This window comes from Tachypleus tridentatus, chromosome 3 (genome assembly GCF_004210375.1).
Source record: "Tachypleus tridentatus isolate NWPU-2018 chromosome 3, ASM421037v1, whole genome shotgun sequence".
NCBI lineage: Eukaryota > Metazoa > Arthropoda > Merostomata > Xiphosura > Limulidae > Tachypleus > Tachypleus tridentatus.
Window position 1 is genome coordinate 17,642,395 of NC_134827.1, and position 26,911 is coordinate 17,669,305.

The 26,911-nt window shown below is 33.3% G+C and overlaps 1 long non-coding RNA gene across 2 annotated transcripts; it reads left to right on the plus strand.

Annotated features, from left to right (window-relative positions):
• The first annotated feature begins 1,346 nt into the window (after window positions 1-1,346).
• Window positions 1,347-26,559, plus strand: LOC143246458 (uncharacterized). 2 transcript variants are annotated; one of them, XR_013025981.1, is made up of 3 exons: window positions 1,347-1,410; window positions 2,850-2,900; window positions 23,502-26,559. It is a non-coding gene; the product is annotated as an uncharacterized LOC143246458 (long non-coding RNA). The 2 variants fall into 2 exon arrangements; XR_013025982.1 differs by having other exon boundaries at window positions 1,375-1,410; window positions 18,292-26,559.
• The last annotated feature ends 352 nt before the right edge of the window (window positions 26,560-26,911 follow it).

Below are 26,911 nucleotides of genomic sequence, written 5' to 3' on the forward strand. Positions count from 1 at the left end.
ATTATTTTTACCAAATAATCCAACCAAACAGATGAAAGAAAATTTTCTTTACTACACCCATCATTTACTTAACATGATGTATATATACACATATTAGGATGACACTAACAGTGAACAAATTTCGTTTTTTCCATTCTCCTTACACTAGTAGTATGAAAAAAAATTTTAGTTCCAAAAATATACCTTAAAAGTACTTTTTCTCTGCTCATCAGATATCACAGACCTACAACAGTTCAATAAAATACATTTAGATGTCCAAAATCAATATAAATAGCTAACTTAAGCTATGATAAACATGATTAATAACATTCAACAGAAATGACACAACACAATTTGTTACTATTTTTAACATGATTATATCCTAATTAATCAACACACAGTCATTAAAAATGTTTTCATTATTTGTTATTGTATTACTAAAATTACTAAGCTGACCAGTTTCAATTTGCATAAGTAATAAAAGTTGATACATTATGAGAGTAAAAACTATTAGCATTACCCTATAGTATTACCGAGTGACATATGGTTCTACCATAATACTAAGGGTTCAATGTCACAATCACGCTTAACCCCAACTTGAGCGTCACTCTTTTTAAAGAGCCCGAGTAAAATCGATTCTTAGCCCTAACGTCTGACGCCATGAAGCTTACTCAAAGTTCGATATTTTTTACCAAGTTAAATAGATGTGTTCCATGTATTTTATTTTACGTGACTCAGTTCTAAGAGTGCGTTAGCTTCAGGTCAAACCTAAAATTATAACCACATTCAAGTTAATTTTTATGTTTCATATACATAAACTCAAAATATACAAGCAATTTTTTTTTTCGTTTCCACGAGTGCAATTCTTTTTTCAAACACTACGTGAAAGTATCATGAAGCTGTCACATAGGAATTTTACAAAATTAATACACAACTGAAAATATATTTTTAATTATTCTCGCAAATTATATTCAATGAGTTTAATTCCTTTTTTTATGTAAAACAAAATAAAGTGCGCTCTTTCTTTAAAAATGGTTACTTGTTCTTCAAGTGGCGCCCTCATCAGGGTTACAATTTGCGCCAAGAAAAATGGCAGCAACCGCCAAATGTTATCAAAATTTAGGGTTCACATTTTATGAAAATCGTCTAAATAAAATATAAAAGTTGAAGTCATAATTATACGTCATAGATTAAACTGGGGAAAATTTAATATTTTTTGCAATTTAAAGCATTATTAAAGAATAAAAAGGTGGTATTAAAATCTAAAAACTATGCAATTCACTCACCACTATCGCTTCTATTTACAAACGACTCGCATCTACTCGTCGTATCACTTATGAAATTAAAGAAAATTACTTGAGGGGGCGCTTTGGTTTCAACAAGCATGCTCTGTCGCTTACCTCAAGTTAGGCTATGACGTAGTAATATTATGTAAGTTTGGTTTGTTTTAATTAGTAGTATTATACAACTGATATTTTGCTAATATGTAAAGTATATAAATATAAGTTGTTAGTCGCGATAACTAAAAATACGTTAAATTTTTCCAGACATTTTCTTTTACTGAAGTGTGAAATATTACTAAAGATGAGAGATTAATAATATTTTTAATTACAAATATATTTTAGTAATAAACAGGTTATATTTTACCGAATGAGATAATACCAACAAAAAGCTCACCCTGTCCCAGCTTGAATTTGCAAATTTTACCTATGTTAGGAAATACAATGTAAATCGTGCAGCAAGTATAAAAGTAAAACAATATTTCTTTGATTTAAAAGATACTGTTGAGTGGGTAGAAATTGAGAAATATCTGTGTGTAATTATTCTGTTAGTATTAGATTTGATGTTTCACTGCACAAGAAGGTTAGGAATCGTGCACAATAAGAAAATTCAAGGGAGCACTTGACTCAATATTTATTTTAAGCCATACCCTCTCACACAAAAAGAAAACAAATAGGGTAAAGTATGTGCATGTAGTATACTGCTGTGTTTAGCTAATAGCTTGTGTACTTTCTTGATTTCAACAATTTACATAAATGACATAACATGGTCAGTGAAGAGTCCCAGCAAATAACAAATTATCAGAAATCTTAATATCAAACAAATTAGTTTTGAATCAGATGTATCTTCTTCAGTCCTAAATTATCTTGTAGCAAAAAAACTGTGTTACTAATGCCTGTGTGATCCTGGAACTCTGAATATTATTCAACTTAAAGTGATCTTTGGAGGGTATTTTAAAATAGGCAGACTTTTGATTAAGCAACATCTGATGATTCCTCCTTTTATTAAGTTATCTATCTCTCACAGAATTATTGTTTATTTCCAACCAGTTTGACAATCAAATTTGTTTATGTGAAGAAAAATTGCATTGTTTGTATTTCCATATTTGTTTTATTATGATCAGAAACTATTGTCAATATTTCTTTCATTTTTACCTACATAACTTTTCTCACATAGATAGTATGGTACGATATGAATGCCTTGTTTTTTAACTTTAGATATTATTCTGTATGAAGTTAGGTTATTTTAATGATGTTCAGATGTTTGTCAATATAGCAATGGCATAGGCTGTAATTGTGCTAACTTGTTTTAATTTGGGTATGCCACTTTTATATTTACAATAAACATATGGTATGGTATGAAGTATAAGAGTCATCTAGACATGTTTTGTTAATTTATAATAATAAAGTTAAGTACCTTTATTATTCTTTACAAGTAAGCACTTATATCATTTATAATGCTTTCAAGTTTAAAAGTAAAACAAATTTTTAACTCATTCCACAAGAATTATTTGCCATAAATTGGGCAGTTGCATTAATTGAAAACACTCTAATGAAATAAAATACTTATGGTAGACATGTTTCTTATAGGGAAAAAGGGGATGCAAGTAAAAACTAGATAGACGGACAAAATGATACAAGGTATAAATGTTTTTTTAATTATAATAAATTAAAGAAGTTTAAACTGACTGTTATGATAGAAGACTTAGAGAATTATAGAAGGTCAATAAGGTTGACCATACAGAAAATTAGGAAATAAAAATAGTATATGAAAAAAATGTCTGAAAATATAAAATTTAATATTAATAATTTCTTTAAATGTGTGAAGAGTAAACAAAACATTAAGATACAAATATTGTATTTAAGAAATGATTATGAGGTGGCTGGGTTATTAAGTTCTACTTTTTTATTGCATTCTTTTTCTTTTTTACTAAGTAATATTTTTCATCTCAAACAGTTATTGGGTGGAAACAAAATTAAATGTGATTAATACATCAGTTCTGAGGTTTTAAGAAAAAAAAAGTTTATGGAATGACAAGGCTGTTGGGCCAGGCATTATTTCCCCAAGTGTTTTGAAGGATTGGATACATGAGTCATTTACTTTGAACAGTTAGCAGACATCAGAAGGTTGGAAACTGGCTAATGATGGTTTTTACTCAAAGGAAGTGACAAAGGTTGTCCTGGTAACTATAGGTGTGTTAGTCTTAAAACACTGGTGGGAAAAGTTGTTGAAAATCCTATAAAAGATGCTTTGCAGAGTAATTTGACAAAGTATAAACTTTTGTTGGTAGTCAGCATGGCTTTGTTATGGTAAAATTTAGACTTACTAATGTTTTGACACTTTTAACAAACTGCTTATGTAGATAAGAATAAGGGTGTAGATTTCATGTATTAGGATTTTCAGAAAGCACTTGGACAAGGTAAAAAAAATTATATCTTTTGTTATGGGAAATAAGTTAGCAAATTGGATAGAAAAGTAGCTGGATGGAAGAGAGTAGTTCTTACATATGGAGTTCAATCAAACTATGGTACCTCAAAGCTCAGTTTTAGAATCTTTTCTCTTTTTGATTTACATTAATGACATAGCTAAAGGAGTGATCAATAAGGTACTTAAGTTTCGTAATGATATAAAGGTATTGAATGTTGCTAGCTATGAAGAATTTGTCATTGCTTTGCAAACAGGTTGAGATCATCTTGTGAATTAGGTGAGTAGTGGCAGTTGGCTGGAAGGTATTGCAACTTAGTTATCATAATTTGAATCATAAATATAATTTTGACAGGAATAGCCTTAACAAAGTTACTGAATCTCTAACATTAAATCCAACACCCAAGAAGTCAATGAGCATACTGGAATTGAGGCAAGTACATCCACAATCAAACAGGAATTTCAGAGAAATGTTGTTGCTCACAAACCTGAATGCAAATAATCAACCGAAGTAGTGTCTGTAACTCTGAGGTTGCTGTATTTAACATTAAAAATACATTGTATAGAGTAGTGAATCATGGTACATTATCCTTATGTCAAGTAGACAAGTCTCTGGGGTAGCATCCAAAAACTAAACTCTATGCAAATGATGGTTGTCCCAGTGGTGTTAGATTGGAGAGATTAGGAGGAAGAGTAATATTTTGGAACGGTTTTTCAATAAGGTTTTGTGGTTTTAGTGAAAAAAAGGATGAATACTTAATACTGCATTACAAGATTTTCAGCAATAAAATATGTCTATTAGGAATTGTTTTGATGAAAACATTGAAAAACTACAGTGACTGGCCAGAACCCTAAACTGAACCCAGTAATGAACACTTTTGGATATTTAAAAGTGGTTCCTCGAGGCCAAAGTTAACAAACCACGATCCACCACTGAACTGGTACTTCCTCACAAACTGTGCAATATTACACTCAATATTTACCAAAATTTGTTACAGTGTGTTACTGTTAGGGTCCACACTATTATTGTTGTCAAAGGTGGGTAGAGGTCTTATTAGTAATGGAATAAATTATTGTATATTAATGATTTGTATGTTCTTGCTATTCCAGTACTGTTGGTAATATAGTATAATTTTATGAGTAATAAGCTTATACTGTTTGTACTATAAGTACCATATTATTATTAAGGTTGATTAAGAAATAGAATATTAATACTTGTTGGTCTTTACATGAGGAGTGTCCACATAAGAACTAACAGATCAACCATATGAAAATATTGCAAGTTATCAAAATTCAACCAAAAAATGTACACATGTGGTATTGACAACATGGGTAACCAGACACTGGTTCTCAACATAGCCCCATTAAGTTAATAGCAATTATTTTACTGTCCTGTAACCTCTACCTTATCAGTTTGGGCTCATTAAGATGGACATCAAAATTCTGGTAATGGTTTGGAAGAAGACTTTGAGGTAATACTAGAAATCTCCATAGGCTTGACATCAATTTATTGGAAAGGTTGTCATGTAAGCACAGGATAAGGTCTCTGAAATTGCTTTCTTTAGAAAAAAAGAAAAGTTAGAGGGTATCTACTGAAATATTTAAGTCTTTCAATGAAATTGATAGTTTCCATGTAAGAATAATAAGGGCTGGCTTTGAGTTTTTATAAAACTAAGTTTAGTGGATGGGATGGCCCAGATGAATCAAAGATTCCTCAATGTCCTTAAATTTTATGCTTAAAATGCAGGTGTGTACAGCTGCTTTGGGAACATTTTTGAGAAGTCTAGCAAAATTGGAATTCATTGAAGAGCTTTGTAATATGGGAAGGAGTATACATTCAAAATTTTCTGTTGCAGTATTTAAATGTTAAGCACTTTAGATAAATATTTAATTTTGTAAGAGAACATCTTGCAGTAGATGCATATTAAGTTACTGAAATAATTATTTCTTTGAAGCAATTAATTCATATCAGCACTTGGAGAAAACAAAATCCTCTTTCTTTCAGAACACTAAATGTTAAAAGTAGGTTAGACAGTAAAATCCAGAAATTTGAAAATTATACCAACTCTTACACTATTAAAAATAAACCTAACTTTTATTTTTTATACTACTAATACTAGGCCTGTTTAGTATATTGTATATTACTAGCTGGATTACCTGCCCTCTGGATGGAAGTTATTTAAATTTGTGATTAATGAAAGGTTGTCTTAGAACATTAAAAGTTGCTTCTCTTATATTTAACAGTAAAAAGTGCAAAAATGGCCATAAAAACTGCAAAACACAAAATATACGAGACCATAACTTTGCATCTATCTTCTCATAGATTGAACAAACCTTCATGCCAAATTTGGTGATCAATCAACAGGAGTCGTGTATAATTCACTTGTGCTGTTGCATGAGTTACGGTAGTTTTTATCCTGAACTTCCAGTAATCATCAGCCTTTTTTGTGAAAGTTCACACAACATGAGTGGGTTCAGTTAGTTTAGAATACTCTTAGACAATACATCATTTTCTTTATCTCTTCCAAACTGTTCATTTCATTTTAATATACATCAACCATTAAATCTTTTTCTCCTCTAATGGTTAACTCTACATCTTCCAACTCCTCTCTCATCAAACTTCTCTTTCTCATGACTGTACTGTGACTCTGCTTTCATTTATCTTGTCGCAACTGTTTATATGTGTATCACTTAAGCTTTCTAGAAATCTCCATAGGCTTGACATTAATTTATTGCAAACACAGCATTCAGTAGCTTCAACATGAATGAGTTACAAACACAAAATAAATCAATTAACAATACTGTACTAAATACCCTTTTACATATGAACTAAGCCCCTCTTCAAGAGAAAACTTACAGTACTTTCTTACACAATATACAAAGACTGTTCTTAGTTCATATATTAAGTCTTGTCATATAGGATACATCAACATTTATAATTCTTTTGACTGTCTCTCTTAACATAATGTCTCCAATAGGGCTTTATCTTGACAGGATCCCTTGTCTTCATCTTGGTCTTGTGCTCCTGAAGATCTGTTTATCCTGATCTATCTGTATACTGGTAAAGTAGATCTTGTTCTTGCTTCTCTCTGGCACTGCCCTGAAGTTTCTCCAGTGAAGTCTTTCTTCTGAATTTCCTTCAGTTCCTGTGAACCTACATTTGGAGTGCCACTTTTCAAGACTTGATATCTTGCCTGCTCTTCTCTTCTGATGACTGAAGTAGCTGTACCAATCTTTTTTACTCTCTAGTTCCTCCAAATTTCTACCACCTGGTATGTTTCCTGGTATGTATCAAGTCATATATTGGTACCTCCACATACATGGCCTCAAGGTCTGCAACACAATATGGAGTATCTATAGGGAAACGTTTTCACTGTCTCATCAGTTAGCACAGAGAGACATACCTTACCTGCCACCTGATTCTTACTGCACCCACTATCTCGTATAACCTTCACATATTGGCATATTATGATTTGTTAGCACCTCTCAGTATTTGTATCTAGCTCTGATCACTACTGGCACTGTTGATCCATTTGCTAACTTGGTTTGACCATTAGTTGTGTACATATCACTCATAAATTTGGCACTTCCTTCTTGTGGCAAATGTGATAAGTTGTATTCATTCTGTTTTCTTCTGGCAGTAGCATCCATGATGACAGCCACTCTTTTCTTGTTTCTTAGTAGCACTATCTTTTTAAATAGCTCAAGCTGCTTTATGTTGTAATTTAGGCTTTTGCTTGCTGGTAAATGGACTTGCACTCCTATGCATTGAGTCCCATTCAATAAAGAACACAACATCTCTTCTCCATTATGTCTCTTAACCTCCTGTCACCTTTGGTTAGACTCGTGGTTTCAAATTTAACTTAATATTTCTGAACTTGCCAGTTATACTACCTCTGTGAGCTTCCATACACTCTTCTGCTAGCTTGGTCATTTTTTCCACATCTTTTGGAGCTCTCTCCTTTAAGACCACTAACATGTCATGTCAGTTGAATGTGCAAACATAAACTGTTCTCTCACTAGTTACATATGCCAGTCCCTCAAAACTATTCTCACACTTGGCCATGTCAGTCCATCTGGTGGAGTATCACTGTGTACAAGCCATAAGCAAAAATACAGTTTCTCCAGTTTCAAGTTTGAGATTTCTGAACTTCTGGAGAAAATTCCTTTAGTAAGTTCATGTTGTTTCAGTAAAGCATCTTCTGATGTAATGTCTGCCTATACTTGTATACAGTCTTGATATGCAGGTTACCCAGTCACCTTTGTCCCAGTTTTGAGTTTGGACAAATTTTTCATATCTCTCCAGGAAAGCATCCATGTCATCTTTCTTTTTATCAGATTTGGGCACACTGGATCAGCTGGCCTGACTCAGTTGTCACTCTTGGGTCCTTCTTCCTTCAGTTGGGTAAGTTTTGCAATCTCAGTTTGTACTCTTATTCTGTTTCCAGCCTCTCCTCTTTCTATTTTTTGACTTTTTCAATTTGTGCTCTTATTCTCCTTCTCTCTCTATTTCTCTTTCTTCTGTTAGTCTTTCTTCCTCTCTTCTCTGCTTATGTTCTTCTCTCTCTAATTTTTGTTGTTCTTTTAGAAGACAAATTATTCTCCTTTTTCTTTTCCATACCATTAATTTCATTCTAACATTTATCAACTGATAGGCCTTTCACTCATATGACATTTAATGTTACATTTTCTAACTTTTTATTACTGAACTTCTCCTTCTCATGACTATACTCTTACTGTCCCTTCCACTCATCTGTTTGCAGCTATTTGTATGTCTATCTCAACCCTTTTAGAAATCTCCATACTCTTGACATCAATTTATTGCAAATACAACATTCAATAGCCTCTATATCAATGAATTATAAACAAAATAAATAATAATACTGCACTAAACAGTCTTTTATCTGACATCAGATGCAAATGTGTTTATATAAAAAGAATTTCTGTTGAATACTGATTATTAGTATTCTGAAAATAAAAATTAGAAAATTAGGTTGCATAGGGATGGTTATCTTTTGTGATAAAAGGACTAGTAAGAACACATTGTATTGAAAGGAAAGAGAACTGACTTTTTTGTTTTCAATACATAAAATCTGTGAGAAATACTGAACATTTTTAGCAATGCCAATACATTCAGCATTCAAGTGCAGTAATTGCTAAATATTAATAGACTACATGTATAAACTTTGCACTAACACTATATCTATATAAGTATTTCTTAATTTCTAAATATTAGGCTTGTTAAATGAATATGTTTGTTCTTTCCTTCCTTGGGTGATTTTTAAACTTTGTGCATACACTTGTTTTACCATAATCTTTAACAGATTTTACAGTGAATTAATTAAGTTAAACTTCTTAATTAATATCTTGATCAGTTTAATGACTCCTGGAATATGCAAGTGAAAAATTAAACACTTCTTACTGCCATAAACTTTTATGTAATTTTTCAGAATAATGATGAATAATAAGTTATTCATTCCACAATATAAAAGATTTGAATGAGAAATTATTGTAAACGTAATAGCCATAGCTCAAACCTAGAAAGTTCAGAGATTACTAATATGCAATCAGTTTGTTTATAAATGATGACATACTGTTATACATATTCAAAAGAATGTAACTTTCATGAAACTGCTTAAAAAATGTATTTGGCCAAACAAATGTATGTAATTGTACATGTAATTAAGCTTCATCTTAATTTTATCATAACATAAACAATGAAATAATAATGTTATTCTAATACTGAAATTACTTTAATGCCAACATGTTAATATTTACATAAAATACTAATAATAGCATGGCCTAGTGGATTAGTGCTTTGGGTTCATAAATTTGTAATTGTAAGGTTGTGATTTCAGAGCTTGCTCATACCTAGTTGTTTCCTTGATCAAGGCACTTTACCCCAACTTCAACCTATCTGTCTGTCAAATAGGTACCTTCTGTGGACTTTTTTCCTGTCCAGAGATATTGTGTAATCATTTGTTTTGAGCATTGCCCATATATGGTACTTTCAGACATGGAACAAATTAACCTGTATACTTATTAACAGTTAACTCAATTAAATGATGACCTAGGAGCATCAATCACGTTGATTAATATTACGGAAACTAAATGATTAACCAAAATTACAATTAAATTGATTTGTATCACAAAAATAACTGGTCAAAATAAATGCTTCCAGTTAATATTTCTCCAATCATTTTAACTATATGAGTAATTGAAATATTGCCACAAATTATGTCACAAAAATAATTAACTAATGAATATTAATGTCTATAATCATTAATATCTTTTATTATTATAACTATTCAAGTAAGATTCAGATCTAGTGAGCTTGCTCTCCAGTCACTCTCTCGATTCAGTTTTTTCTTATAAGTTGCTAATCAGTTGAATACAGTAGAGATGCACAGTATCAGTCATTAAAAGAAAGTTCTAACCAATTACATTTGCACATAGCAACACTGATGGTTCTAATACTACATCCCTTTATTGTATGGTACTCAGTCATGTTGCAGCACCTAGGAGTTAATTTAGTTACCAGTATTGATCTCCTGGCACCAGCAGCATGTGTTTCCTCCACGAAAATGGAATTAGACCTGATTCTGTCAATTTTTAAAATATTTGCACATGTATTACCTGTCTGTAGTTTCCATGGATGGAAATAACTTTTTTAAAGTTGTGTAGTTGGAAGTGCTACACAAAAGTCAAATTATTTCTTTAAGCTCAGTTTATAGTATCATCCTGTCTGAATTTTTGTTTATTTGTTGTACATGTGCAGCAACATTTTTGTCTTACAATTTAAAATTACTTTTTTGAGCATTGTAATTGTTTTTTATCTCATGATGTTTTGTTCCTAACAGAATAATTTACATTGATATTTAAACCTGACCTTTAATGCTTTTTAAATTTTTAGGTTTCATTATACATACAAATTTTACTTTGAAGACAATTTGTTCATCTTTTGGTGTCATGAAACATAAATCTGTTGAATTTGTCATAGACATGTCTTGTTTTCCTCATACTAAGAACTTTTAACTTCAATAATAGAGATCACATTATTGAGACAAAGTATTCATTCACATATTACCATTAAAAAAACCACATAAGATTGCCTTGGGTATAATAAATTTTAAAGCTAATAAGACAGATGTTAGCCTGGTACATACAAAACAGGTCTTTAAGAATGAAGAAATCTCTTACTCAGAAGAATGATTTAATAATTTAACTTGAGTGTAAAATTGTTTAAAAGTCTGGAGATTTGATTTTTTTGTGACACTTCATAATGATGGAGCAGCCTCAGATATTAATGGTTTTATTGGGCATTATTCTGGTTGTGGGAGATTCTTTTGTTTGGTTCATTATTGGAAGTGCTAAGATATGTTGATCAGAATGTTTATGAACAAAAAAGAAGGTAGATTTGAAAATTATGATCTCTCTTTGATTTGAAATTGATAATTTTCCTACTAAAATAAGCACTAAACTACTGTTTTTCTTAAAGCCCAAGATCATTATATTTAACATATTTATTATACCCAACAATAAGTTTCAAACTTTTTTTTTATTTTTAGACCTCCTGTTTTTGTTTACATTGAGTGATTGCTCGTTCCTTTCTCTTCATATACAAGGTGCTCCAAAATTACCTTCCCTCATTCTAAAATTTAATGATTAAACAACTGAAGAAATATAATCATGCATCTCTCAACATCTTGCACCAAACTCAGTTTTTATTGAAATGTCAGTAGACCTCTGCATTTGTACCATCAATGGGTCTTAGCATATCTAACTGATATTCAATTTCAAACCACATTTGCTGCAACATGTTCAAAGTTATAGTGAAGATGGTGTATTATAACATAATGTTTACAAGACAACAAAAGACCTAGCAGCCCAAACCTTTAAATTAAAACTATCAACTCAATAAATGTTACAAGAATAATATAAATATTAAAGCCATCCCTTATCATTCATCTAGTTATCAAGCTTTTTCTTAAACTCCCTTCAATTTGCTGCCTTCACATTATCTGAAGGCAACCCATTCCAAAAGCCAATTTCTCTGTTAGAAAAATAAAACTGTCTTAGCTGAAGATGACTCTTTTCCAAAATTTATAATTTTATCCCTTAGCCATACTGTTCTCACCATTAAGTATGAAACAAAATGATGCATCAAAATGAACAACCCACTACACAATCTTACATACCTCAGCGAGATCACCTCTAGCTCTTCCTTTTTAAAGAGAAAACAGTTTGAAAGATCATATTTCCTCATATAACAACCTCTCCATCCAAGGAATCATTCTAGGAACCCTTCTTCTGACCCCTTTCCAACAACTCATTGTCCTTCCTAAGGTAAGGAGCCTATAACTGAACAGAGTACCCCAAATGTGGCCCAACCATTGATCTATGTAAGGAAATTATAACTTCTTTAGACATATATTCAGTGTTTCTGTAGATACAACCTAAAATCCTATTTGCCTCACCACTAATAATAGCATACTGTTTGGATCTCTCAAAAAACTGATCAAACATTGGTTTGATGACATTTCATGACATTGTTAAGGATATTCCCATCAAAATTAAATTTACAATTTAAATTACAATAGCCCATATACATTATCTTGCATTTATTATAATTAAAACTTGTCATTTATTTGCCCAATTTATTAAATGATCTAAATCCTTTTGTAAAACAGAAGCATCTTTCTCATAGCCAGCAGCACCCAAGAACTTAATAGTATCAGTAAATTTAAGTAATTTATTTACCATTCTTTCATATATGTCATTTGCCATAGCCATAACCCAACCATCTCATAATTATCAGATGCAGGCATTCCTTTATCTGCCATCAAGGTCTTTACATCCATCCTGACATTTTGTTTACTCTTAATGTATTTACTGAAATCCATACTGTTAATTTTTACATTTGCAGCCAACCTTTTCTCATACATCCTTTTGGATATCCCAATATCTTATTTAACCAACTTTCTGGGTCATCTGCAATCCTCTAAGTCTCCCATCATACCAATCAATTTAGATTTCTTACACTGATGATGCTTTTCTATAATTTCATCTTTTATACCCTTTGTGAGCGTTTTTCTTTAAAGACATGTATTTAATAATTAGCTCCATTGACTTACCTTTTCCTACATCATTAGTCCTATGTGTACAACAAAATTGCATATATCTACTGCTCTGTCAGTTATATTCTGCGCCTGTTCCCTGAGTAGCATAATCAAATTCTTTTCTCCCTATTTACCCCACAGACTATCCTATCCATGTGCCTTGTCAAAGAATCACCAATTACTATAATCTTATCATCCACATCCATCTCTGATCCTTTTGTTTTCCTTCCTCCAATAGTTTCTAATCTTCACAAGCCAGTGGCTGGAATACTTTGCTCAATACAATAGGCTCATTACAATTAGATCCACTACTTTTAGCTCTAACAGTACTCTTTCTAACTTTCTGAATGTCACTGTTAGCCAGTGTATCCCTTACATGTAAATCCTTAAGCTCCTCTTGAAATCTTTCTGCCATTTCCTACGCTTTACTCATCTCTTTATCTATTGCCTCTACTTTTAATTAGAATAGTTTCCATCCTACACAAGTCTATACGCAAATTGCACATTTTCACTACTAACTTCCTCCAAAGTACACATCAATCCAGATTTCCAAAATGCAACCCTCTCATTGCACGAATCACACCTAACAAAATGTGAACAAGCAAGTCTAACACTCATTATATTCGTAGCCTCTAAATAAATATTAACACTAATTTATATACCAGTAACCTATTGCCAACGGTTATTTATTGTTAAACCTATCGTTTAGGATTAAATATTTTAGTTTTTTATTACTAGTTTTTGTTCAAACTAAATTAAGTTTATCTTTAGCAGTGACGGCTAGCGCAGATAGCCCTCGAGTAGCCTACTCAACAATAGGCTCAACAATTTATTAATTCTATTAATTTTCTTGTTCAAACATATATTGTATAGCTTTACATTATTTAGAATAAGTACAAGGCAATCTATAAAAACAAAGATTAATTAACAGAAAGAGAAGAACAAACTGAAACTAGAAAAAACAATATGAAAGAAATTCTGAAACAATATTTATCAATTATTATATTTATACACATTGGTTTTAAAATGTATGGTTTTAAACATTAAAATTGCTAAGTTTAACATATGAAGGCACAGACTTGCATTAAAAAACACTCAACGTTTAAGAATGCTTTCATATTAAAACTGAAATTCTTTCCACAGCATTAATAAATAAATCATAAAAAAGTCAAATTAGAAAAATCTTCATTTTGTCAGACTAATATAACACAATCTTTTTTTTCTCCCTTAAACATTAAATACAAATCACTAAAGCAAATATGACTTTAAACAATTTGTAATTTAACCAGTGGTGACGTATGATTCATAAAAAGAATACTGCTAACACTGACTTAGACAAAATACTGTCACATGCAGGAAACTTTTGTTTGGTTCATTATTGGAAGTGCTAAGATATGTTGATCAGAATGTTTATGAACAAAAAAGAAGGTAGATTTGAAAATTATGATCTCTCTTTGATTTGAAATTGATAATTTTCCTACTAAAATAAGCACTAAACTACTGTTTTTCTTAAAGCCCAAGATCATTATATTTAACATATTTATTATACCCAACAATAAGTTTCAAACTTTTTTTTTATTTTTAGACCTCCTGTTTTTGTTTACATTGAGTGATTGCTCGTTCCTTTCTCTTCATATACAAGGTGCTCCAAAATTACCTTCCCTCATTCTAAAATTTAATGATTAAACAACTGAAGAAATATAATCATGCATCTCTCAACATCTTGCACCAAACTCAGTTTTATTGAAATGTCAGTAGACCCTGCATTTGTACCATCAATGGGTCTTAGCATATCTAACTGATATTCAATTTCAAACCACATTTGCTGCAACATGTTCAAAGTTATAGTGAAGATGGTGTATTATAACATAATGTTTACAAGACAACAAAAGACCTAGCAGCCCAAACCTTTAAATTAAAACTATCAACTCAATAAATGTTACAAGAATAATATAAATATTAAAGCCATCCCTTATCATTCATCTAGTTATCAAGCTTTTTCTTAAACTCCCTTCAATTTGCTGCCTTCACATTATCTGAAGGCAACCCATTCCAAAAGCCAATTTCTCTGTTAGAAAAATAAAACTGTCTTAGCTGAAGATGACTCTTTTCCAAAATTTATAATTTTATCCCTTAGCCATACTGTTCTCACTATTAAGTATGAAACAAAATGATGCATCAAAATGAACAACCCACTACACAATCTTACATACCTCAGCGAGATCACCTCTAGCTCTTCCTTTTTAAAGAGAAAACAGTTTGAAAGATCATATTTCCTCATATAACAACCTCTCCATCCAAGGAATCATTCTAGGAACCCTTCTTCTGACCCCTTTCCAACAACTCATTGTCCTTCCTAAGGTAAGGAGCCTATAACTGAACAGAGTACCCCAAATGTGGCCCAACCATTGATCTATGTAAGGAAATTATAACTTCTTTAGACATATATTCAGTGTTTCTGTAGATACAACCTAAAATCCTATTTGCCTCACCACTAATAATAGCATACTGTTTGGATCTCTCAAAAACTGATCAAACATTGGTTTGATGACATTTCATGACATTGTTAAGGATATTCCCATCAAAATTAAATTTACAATTTAAATTACAATAGCCCATATACATTATCTTGCATTTATTATAATTAAAACTTGTCATTTATTTGCCCAATTTATTAAATGATCTAAATCCTTTTGTAAAACAGAAGCATCTTTCTCATAGCCAGCAGCACCCAAGAACTTAATAGTATCAGTAAATTTAAGTAATTTATTTACCATTCTTTCATATATGTCATTTGCCATAGCCATAACCCAACCATCTCATAATTATCAGATGCAGGCATTCCTTTATCTGCCATCAAGGTCTTTACATCCATCCTGACATTTTGTTTACTCTTAATGTATTTACTGAAATCCATACTGTTAATTTTTACATTTGCAGCCAACCTTTTCTCATACATCCTTTTGGATATCCCAATATCTTATTTAACCAACTTTCTGGGTGATCTGCAATCCTCTAAGTCTCCCATCATACCAATCAATTTAGATTTCTTACACTGATGATGCTTTTCTATAATTTCATCTTTTATACCCTTTGTGAGCGTTTTTCTTTAAAGACATGTATTTAATAATTAGCTCCATTGACTTACCTTTTCCTACATCATTAGTCCTATATGTACAACAAAAATTGCATATATCTACTGCTCTGTCAGTTATATTCTGCGCCTGTTCCCCTGAGTAGCATAATCAAATTCTTTTCTCCCTATTTACCCCACAGACTATCCTATCCATGTGCCTTGTCAAAGAATCACCAATTACTATAATCTTATCATCCACATCCATCTCTGATCCTTTTGTTTTCCTTCCTCCAATAGTTTCTAATCTTCACAAGCCAGTGGCTGGAATACTTTGCTCAATACAATAGGCTCATTACAATTAGATCCACTACTTTTAGCTCTAACAGTACTCTTTCTAACTTTCTGAATGTCACTGTTAGCCAGTGTATCCCTTACATGTAAATCCTTAAGCTCCTCTTGAAATCTTTCTGCCATTTCCTACGCTTTACTCATCTCTTTATCTATTGCCTCTACTTCTAATTAGAATAGTTTCCATCCTACGAAGTCTATACGCAAATTGCACATTTTCACTACTAACTTCCTCCAAAGTACACATCAATCCAGATTTCCAAAATGCAACCCTCTCATTGCACGAATCACACCTAACAAAATGTGAACAAGTCTAACACTCATTATATTCGTAGCCTCTAAATAAATATTAACACTACTTTATATACCAGTAACCTATTGCCAACGGTTATTTATTGTTAAACCTATCGTTTAGGATTAAATATTTTAGTTTTTTATTACTAGTTTTTGTTCAAACTAAGTTAAGTTTATCTTTAGCAGTGACGGCTAGCGCAGATAGCCCTCGAGTAGCTTTGCGCAAAATTCAAAAACAAATAAAAAATAATAATTATAACAGTTAGAAAGGTCATTTATGTGGAAATTAGGCAGAAATGAAAAGAGAAGACACTAAGGAAAGAATGATTTTCCGTTACAATAATCTAACTTACTAAATTCTGCTATTTCTTTAACTGACATTTCTAGTTTTTATTACTTCATTGTTTTTTTTTTTAACTTCGCGCAAAGCTACTCCAGGGCTATCTGCGCTAGCCGTCCCTAATTTAGCAGTGTAAGATTAAAGGGAAGGCAGCTAGTCATTACCACCCACCACCAACTCTTGAGTTACTTTTTTACCAACGAATAGTGGGATTGACCGTAACTTTATAACGCCCCTACGGCTGAAAGGGCGAGCATGTTTGGTGCGACCGGGATTCGAATCCGCAACTCTTGGATTACGAGTCGAACGCCTAAACACTCTTGGCCATGCCGGGCCTCTTTATTACTTCAACCAAGGAAGGTACTAAGAAACGGGTAGACTGATTTCACATTATTATAATTTTCATTACGTAATTAATTACCTTGCAGTTAATATTTTAAACTTATGTTTGGAGAAGGTTATGTCCATCTTCTTTTTTACTTCGTGAAAAGGCAAAAAACACGTGTCGAAACAAACCTGCAAATTATATGTGTTGCTTTAGCAAAAAGTACGAAAAAATAATCGTAATTTAACTTTAGTTGTTTTTTTAATTTATTTTAAGCGTTTATAAAGAGGGCTAAGCTGTTATCAGCTGATGAGAACTTGTTTATTCAAAGTTCATGAAAATTCGTTTATGGGAACGATATTCTGTCTAGGAAGTTTTAACCTTTTAAAACGTTTATTTCATTAAGTAATATGTATTTTGTTTTAGCAATGAGCAAACTTGTCTTTAGAAACGTGTGGTTTATATTTCAAAACGGGAAGAATTAACATTCATTAAATTCGTGTGTCTGTGATGTGATCATACGAACTTTGAATTTCGTTTTATGTTTTTAGTGAAACAGGAAATCCATTATTGACCGGTATTAGTCCTGAGCGTATGGAGCGCTTGATGTACTCTATGGTATTTTTGTTACATGTAAACTAAGAACCTAAATGGATTCAAGGCATCAGTAATAGGGGCCTATACGTGTTTGTTTTAGCTACTCAAGTAACTACAAAGTGACTCAATATTTTATCTGCGCTCTGCCCAGTGTGGGGAGTTAAATTCTAGAACCTGCAGGCATTAGATATATATATAATCAAATTAAGTAAACATGTACGTTGATTTACGTAGCATGGTCAGTTTGTGATTTGTTTAAGCGCAAAGCAACATTAAGCTGTCTACTCTGTACATCACGAGGAACAAACCTCGTATTTCAGCGTTGTCAGTCTGTAAACTTGCTGCCAACCTTTGTTCTATAGTAACTTTTTTATGATTTATAACGCTACAATACGAGGTTCGTTTCACTGCGATGGATGCAGCAAATAGCCCAATGAGGCTTTGTTTTAGAAAATAAACAAATTTATTATATTAAATGCGAATGTCTTCTTTGGATCATACATTGTAGCAGGGTCAGTCAGAGGAAAATAGGGGCTCTTGATGCCAAAACATAAGGACCCAGGACCCAGGTGGACGGACAGAATGGGAGAAAGAAAAAAGTCTGCTGTACTTTGTTATTAAGCACAAAGCTACACAAAGGGCTATGTGTACTGTGCCCACTACGGGTATTGAAACCAGATTTCTTGCGGTATAAGTTCGCAGACATACCGCTGTGCCAGTGGGGGACAAAAAAGAGAAAGAATTAAAGAGAGAAAAGAAGAGACATGCAATATGGTAGCATATCAGATCTGATAAAAACATGTTCCGCTTTTAATCGCTTCTGACGATAATTGGAGAATATATCGTACCATGCGTCACAAAGCCCGAAAAACTGATCGACCTAAACTATTTTTCAATTTGGTATTTATATGTAAGCTGTGAAAGAAGTTGACCAAAACAATATCGTTGCCTCTTTTGCTGCGATAAAATCTTGTAAATATTTCACGTGAACCTAATATTAATCGATTCGTTTCTTTCATCGTTCTGGTTTTTTGAATAAAATTGCTGGTCAAAACTTTGTTTACGTTTTCTATGCCACATTGAAAAGTCCAAAGAGTAAGAAGGGTGACAGAGATGTTAATAATGGCTAACTGGGGTTGAAATTAAAGTTAGTGACAGTAGTGATGTTAGTGACAGGGAGGGTGAGAAAGTAAAGCAGAAGAATTAGATTTGGAAAAAGTAAACTTCGAAAAAAGAGAAAACTGTGTCCAAACTTGGCCGATAGAATGAATATGTGTAAGGAATGAAGAAGGTACGAAGGTTCGGAATTTCTCTGAGGAGCCGTAAATGTACCTATTTATATTTTTATCCTTAGTACTCTCCGTGTGCTATCCTGGTAAGTCAGCGATAATTTACGGGCTTAAGATGTTAAAATACGAGGTTACTCACCCACTCACCACCCGGTGAACATAGCAAATAGCATAATGCGACTATGCGTTAAAATAAACCAAAACCATTAAGCTCTCTGTGCTGTGTAAATCGATTTATATATTCAGTAATATTGATTAAATATGTTATAATGCTTGTATGAGTGTTATTTTAACGTCTCACTGCATGGCAAGTGCGAAGGCAGTATCTCACAACGATCAAGCAAAATCACCAAGGCAATTAAGTCGTTTTGTGTCTTATTGGATGTGCCACACCAAACGTGTTCGCCCTTTCGGCCGTAGGGGCGTTGTAATGTGACGGTCAGTTCCACTATTCGTCTGTAAAAGAGTAGCACAAGAGTTGGCGGTGGGTGGTGATGACTAGCTGCCTTCCCTCTAGTCTTACACTGCTAAATTAGGGACGGCTAGCACAGATAGCCCTCGTGTAGCTTTGCATGAAATTTAAAAAAACTAACAAAACAATCAGTGGATGTGTAACGGTGTATTAAGCTACAGGGCAAATCAAGTAGTTGTCAAATTCCTTAATAAGAAAATTAGAAGACACTAAGATACCCAAGTAATAACACACTTAAGTGGGATTTTGTTGAAGAGTTTTTAAGGAAAATAGTTGGAACTAATTTTGAAGTACATAAGTTGAAAGATTTGTAAGTATACAGAGATTTTATTTAGGTACTTTCTTTTTGCTATTTGTTAAGAGTGAACCTGAAATATATTATTTTGTACTGTTATATAGTGTTGGGTATATCAGTTACCCAAATATTTTTATTTGCGTTCTTTCTGCACTTTAACCACGACATATTTATAAAATTTGACCATAATATATATATATCCTTTTAACATGTATGCAATACCATATAAATTAAGAAACAGAAGAACCATTAAAATTATTTAAAATAAAGATATAAATTCTGGTAGCTTAACATGACATTTTGTTATTGTTATATATATATATGCATGTATGTGTTGCTAACCGCGGTGGCTCTCGGAGCATTCGTCTGACTGCTGTTTGAAAAGCAATGCACGAAGGCAAAACTCAACATTTATTTTTTGAAATGACTGAAGAAAAAGTATAAATCATGTTGATGCCAAATTCTATTTCGCAAGCAGGATATTCTACACTAAACTGCTAAGAATTACTCACATTATGATTCACATTTCAAGGTGTGACGTAACTTAAATATTAACAATGTAGGTTTAGTGTATTGTTATTATTAATCGCCTCTTAGAATGACTGAAATACTCAACAATTTCCTTATTCTGTGGTCGTTATAAGTAGCTCTGAGTGAAATACAATTAACCTTTTTAAAGTCCATTAAATAATTTAAATTGATAGAATAAAGTAAGCTTTTCCCGTCACTGGGGACGGGTACTTTTATAAATATATATAAAACTAATTACTGCTTTTCCTTTATGTATGAGTATAGATAGAAAATATATTTAAAACATTTATTAAGCACGAGTCTTTCGGAATAATGTGGATCCCACGAAATGTTTATGTAAAAATGTCGTTGTATTTACTCCTTAATTTGTGGTTAAGGAAGCCATTGGTTAATCATATACCAGAGAGATTAAAATGTGATACAAGAAACTGTGCTCTGAAAATGTAAGTAAAATATGAATATTAGCCTTATTAGGCTTACCTCAAACGTCATATTACCATTCTCTGATGCATCTCTTCTTTTTCTTTCTCTTTCTTTTTTTTTTTTTTTCACTGTTAATTTTATAATTTTTCTTAATAACAAAACCTAAAGACTTCAAGTACGTCTTTTGTTTCGACATAATAAATACGGTTTGATGTTAGAATAAAAAAGAATAATTAAGAACAACGTAATAATTGAAAATAACAACAAACACATACATTGACACATAATATTAATAATCGAGGGCCTAGTGGCAACTTAGTTGTGTGAAGCGAGTTTATTTTGTTGGTCGGTTGATAACAATAGTAACTATTTGAAGACACATTCCTTTTCAAAAGGAAACTATTGAATTGTTATAGAAGAAATAAAGATGAGGAACTAGTGTTAATGTATTCCTTGTTAGCACAGTGGTTCCATAATGTAAATAGGAGTAAATAATTTTGCTATTGGATAAAAAAAAAAAAACAAGTTGGAGAAAGTTTCGTATTACGGTCTTAATGCCAACTGTTTCCCATGACTCCGGATGTGTAGCCTATTTAATTAGCGCCAATCAAGAATGTCTCAGTGTGCTAATTAGTCATTCGGAATGTATTGTCTTACCGTCGTAGGAAATAGAGCTTTAAGTATCCAGTCTCGCCTGATTGTGACTAGCTTATATACAGAGTGGCCCGTAAGTCCCTACCCATCCATATATCCTATGTATCCAGTGTGTGCTGTCCATCATTCTCGCTGCACAATATTATGCGACGACATGTTCTGTGAGACATTTTCCTCAACAGAGCAGGGTTATTGTTCCACATGCCGCGGTAACAGCTGCCTTCAACTCATCATTTATAATACATGCGTAATTGAATATAACATAACAACATATCGATAAGTAGGGACTTACGGGCCACCCTAGTTGAGACGACGTTGAATTTTGGCTGAAGCTGCTATTTTGAAAAGTTTGTTGATGGAAGTTCCCCTTGTCTTCTTTTGTTGTCCAACCTTGTATTGAAGGTTTTTCTTAAGCTCAGCATATTTTATTTTCAGTTGTTTTCTGTTTTATTTCATTATTTCAAAATCCGTAATCTTAATTTTTATTATCTTACTCTAACTAGATCGTATTTTTTGTTAAACTTTGCATTATAAAGTTAAACTACACTTATGATATAATAAGGTTATTTTTGTTTGTTAGAGAAATGTTTTGTTTTCTTTTTTAATTGCTTTAGTTTTTATATTAACATACACTTACCAAAATTTAAGAGCTTCCTAAGTCTTGCATGCGAGAAACTTCTCTTCCATCAGGACGACAAATGTGCTCTTATTGCTTCGTATCGTGTTCGTTACAATATTGCAAAAGCAGGTGAAGCTCATACAAGCGCAAAAGATTTGGTAGTGTGCACGATTGATGAGAAATTTCTTAAAAACATTAACTCCGTGCGCCTTTCTGACAACTCAGTTTCTCACAGAATCAAGGATATGTCAGCAAATTGCTTAACGGAGCTAATGAGGCGAGTCCAACCTTTTCGCTTCAGATGGATGAATCAACGGATGTCGCAGGTTATGCGATGTTGCTTGTGTTTGTTCGCTATATTCACGAAGCTAGTTTTGAAGAAGACAAGCTAATTTGCAAACCTTTGCCTACTCGAACAACAGACGAAGAAATATGTAAATTGATCGATTTATTTATGGAAGAACATCAGAGCCAATGACAGCTTTGCTTACATATTTGCACTGATGGGGTTGCAGCTGTGATTTAAAAATTTTCAGGCGTAATAGAACGCGTAATAAAGAAAAACCCGGAAATCGAGAGTATCCACTGCTGTCTTCATCATCATGCTCTTGCAATGAAACGAATACCAGAACATTTAAAAGAGGTATTGATTGATGCCACAAAAATAGTTAATTTTATAAAATCTAGACCACTCAGTGCGAGGATCTTCAGTTGACGCTGTGAAGATATGGAAAGTTTGCATAAAATTTTTTTGCTTCATACTGAAGTCCGATGGCTTTCTCGGTTTAGGAACTGCTTGAGGAGATACGTTTCTTTTTATCTGAATGCCATTTTGAACTTGCGTACAAATTAAGGTACAAATGATGGATACAGAAAGTGGTTTACCTTTCGGAAGTATTTGCCTATCTAACTGAAGTGAATGCTACAATGCAGTATACTAAGGTAAATGTACTTTGAAGCTTAGAATAAAATGTAAGTGCTTCAACGTAAGCTAAAACTTTGGGGTAAATGTATACTTATGGAAGAACTTGATTGCTTCGAAAATCTCTGTTTTTTTTTTACTTATAAATGAACTTTCCTTAATTGAAGGTGCAAAAGTTTGTCTTGCAGCACGTTTGATTTGTGTACAACTGTTGGGGAGTACTTGTTTTGCATTAAGAAAAATTACTGTGAATTCAAAATTCCTTTGTTGGCTCTGGAAATACCAACGATTTAAATTTGAAAGAGAAACAACAGCTTATAGAAATTTCAACCGATTACGCAGGAAAAAATAACACAATTTTGGATTCAAATGACCAAGAAATACTCTGAAATAAGTCACAGAGCTTTGAAAATTTTGATGCGTTTTCCAATAACATATTTTTGTAAGCAAACATTTTCACTGTATGCAGCTACAAAGCTAAATAAATTAAATATTGAATATTTGTGGTTACAGGTAACAAACATAACTTCAAATATTGGACAACTTTGTGAACAAAAGCAAGCCCACCCGAGCCGGGCCTGGTGGTTAAGGCGCTCGACTCGTAATCCGAGAGTTGCGGGTTCGAATCCCCGTCACACCAAACAAGCTCGTCCTTTCAGTCGTGGGGCGTTATAACGTGCGGTCAATCCAACTATCTGTTGGTAAAAGAGTAGCCTAAGAGGTGGCAGCAGGTGGTGATGACTAGTTGCCTTCATTGTAGTTTTAAACTGCTAAATTACACTGTGTAGATGACCGTTATGTAGCTTTGCACGAAATTCAAAAACAAACAAACAAACCATCCGAGCCGCTAATAAATAAGTATACTATACATTTACTGATAGCAAATTTTGCAAGCAGAAATTGTTGACCACGTAAGTAAAATTTTTTCTCTAAATATTGATATTTTTAATTAATTTATATTCTAAAAGCTTGAAATAAACTTAATCTGGTGTGAGTAACTGATAACACTGCACAACAAAGTTTTTGCTTCTTGGACACTGTTGGGTGTTCCATATAGATTTTTGGCTGCTGATCACATTCAAATTTGTACAACACGTACCGCTTCATCGAAATCTTCAATTTTGTCATGTGTTTCTTATATTTGCGTCCAAAAATTTTCGTTTCTGTAAGAGACCTAGGAACAATATTTTGTGCAGTCTGGGCATGTCCAGGCCAGGTTGGAAGCTGTTCTGTGGAAGTATGAAGCCCGGGCATGCCGGAGCCAGCTTGACACTGTCTCAGCAGGCTATAAAAGTGGCTTGCATACACAGATGCTGCTCATTGGATTAATATAGACCTTATAGTGTGTACGTATTGTTTCAGAATATAGCACTGCCTCAGTAGCACTGTAACAAATTAGATACAATAGACGTTTTAGAGGACGATTGGTGTCGGTCAATATGTCTCGTCAATGTCGTAACAGCCGCGATACATTCTGCTATATTTGTGGCGAGTATACGCGTGTTCACCAGAGACGCTCAATGACTGCTCTTGTGAAGAAAACATATCATCTGTACTTCGACTGTAAAATTGGTGATCAAGACCAGGAATGGGTGCCTCACATTTGTTGTGCGACATGTGCTGTCTGAGAGCTTGGCTCAGAGGCACTCGAAAGACAATGCCGTTTGCTGTCCCGATGATATGGCGAGAATAGAAAGACCATGTGACGGACTGTTACTTCTGTTTGACTAATGTATCTGGTTTCTCTGCTAGAAACAAGAAGTCAATTGATCTGCCTTCAGCAATGAGACCCACATGACGACAGTCTTTCAATTCCAAGACCACCAGAGGAATGGACCTTAGACGAACCAGATGAAGAAACTGCAATGCAGAGAACTGGCAGTGACATTGATCCAGATTTTGAACGGTGCTCCTCAGGTGATTCACATCTCATAACACAGTCAGAATTAAACGATCTGGTCAGAGATTTGGGTTTGTCAAAAGCAAAAGCCGAATTGCTGGGTTCGAGACTGCAGGAATGATGTTTGCTGTCACCAGATACGAACATTTCTGTTTTTTGAAACTGCCAAGATGATATATCCAAATTCTTTGTACAAGTTGACAGTCTCTGTTTCTGTGTTGACATCGAAGGATTGTTCTCTGCTTTGGGTTGTGACCATGACCCGAAGAGTGGCGTCTCTTTATTGATTCATCAATGTTAAGCCTTAAAGCTGTTCTGTTACACAATGACAACGTTCACCTTTCAATACCTGTTGGCTATGCGGCACACACGAAAGAAACCTACGAGAACATGGAAATGTTGCTGAAGAACATCCAGTACAGCAAGTGCAACTGGAATATCTGTGGAGATCTGAATGTCATTGCTCTGTTACTGGGAATGCAGCTCGGCTATACAAAGTACTGTTGTTTCATCTGTGAATGGGACAGTCATGCCAAAGAGTCACATTATTCTAGATAGAGCTGGCTACTCCATAAAAAGTTAGTTCCAGGACAGAAAAATGTGGTGTATGAATCACTTGTCGACCCGGCAAAGATTTTTTTGCCTCCTCTTCACATAAAATTGTGACTTTTGAAGAAGTTCGTGAAAGCAATGAACAAAGAAGGCGAAGGTTTTCGTTATTTAAGATAGATGTTCCTAAGAAGAACTGAGGACATGATCAAAGAGGGCATTTTTGCTGGCCCTCAGATCAGACATGTTATGAGTGACAAGCGGTTCGAAGATCTGTTAGGTGGGCCAGAAAAGATTGCCTGGAAAGCCTTCAAAGACGTTGTTGACAATTTTCTTGGCAATTACAGACCCCACATTACATTCAGCTGGTAGACAAACTTCTCAAAGTATACAAAACAATGAAGTGCTACATGTCACTCAATATTAATTTCCTCTACTTACACTTGGACTTCTTTCCCGAAAATCTCGGTGCTGTCAGTGACAACACGGTGAAAGGTTTCACCAGGACATTGCTACAATGGAAAAACGATATCAGAGCAACTGGAATCTGTCAATGCTTGCTGACTACTGTTGGACACTGCAACGTGATACACCGAACATTGAATACAAACGAAAATTAGGACCAAAACACTTTTAATTATGTTGAACTTAATAGCGTATTAGAAACATAAATGCAATTAAATACGTTATTGCCGGTAAACAGTTAACTGTAGTTCTCAGAGTTCCTACGTGATGAAGCAAAACTAAAACTATATTTGTGCATACCCATCAGGTACCTGTCACAATCAGCAAAAACTTTTCAAACAGCAAAACTTAAAAAAAAAAAAGTTATGCAGTGTTATTTTTAGTGTATTTTTTATTAAGGCTCTAGAATGTTTTTTTTTTTCTTATGTGAAGCTCGGCAGAGACCACTAGTGCAGACAGCCCTCAAGTAGTTTTATGTGAAATTCTAAATAGTTAATTCTTTTATATGCAAAAACAGCTCGTTTGGGTTGAGAAAATATTTTGCATAGAAGAGCGAACAACGTTTCGACCTTCTTCGGTCATCGTCAGGTTCACAATGTAAAATATTTACTCAACCCAAACGAGCCGTTTTGCATATAAATTTCTCAACATCACTGATAGTTAGGTAGATAACATCTTTACACAAGGAAATTCTTGAATCTGCCTTATCAAATACAAATAGCCACTCACTATGGTATTTGGCAGATGGACTATAGTCTCAGCCTTCGATGGCCATGTTTTTGTCAATTTAAACGTATTTTCGTTTGTTTTTTCAGTTTATTGGAAAATAGTAAGTCTTTATATACATTATTCACATCATCGTACATAAACTAATACACGATATTGAAAATTACCACGATAAACTGTATGGCTAACGTCACTATTAAGCTGAACCATTAAACCTTATAACTGAAACATGTTGTAAAGATTAGAATTTTAAGAGTATTAAGATTCTTTCAAAACAATCAGT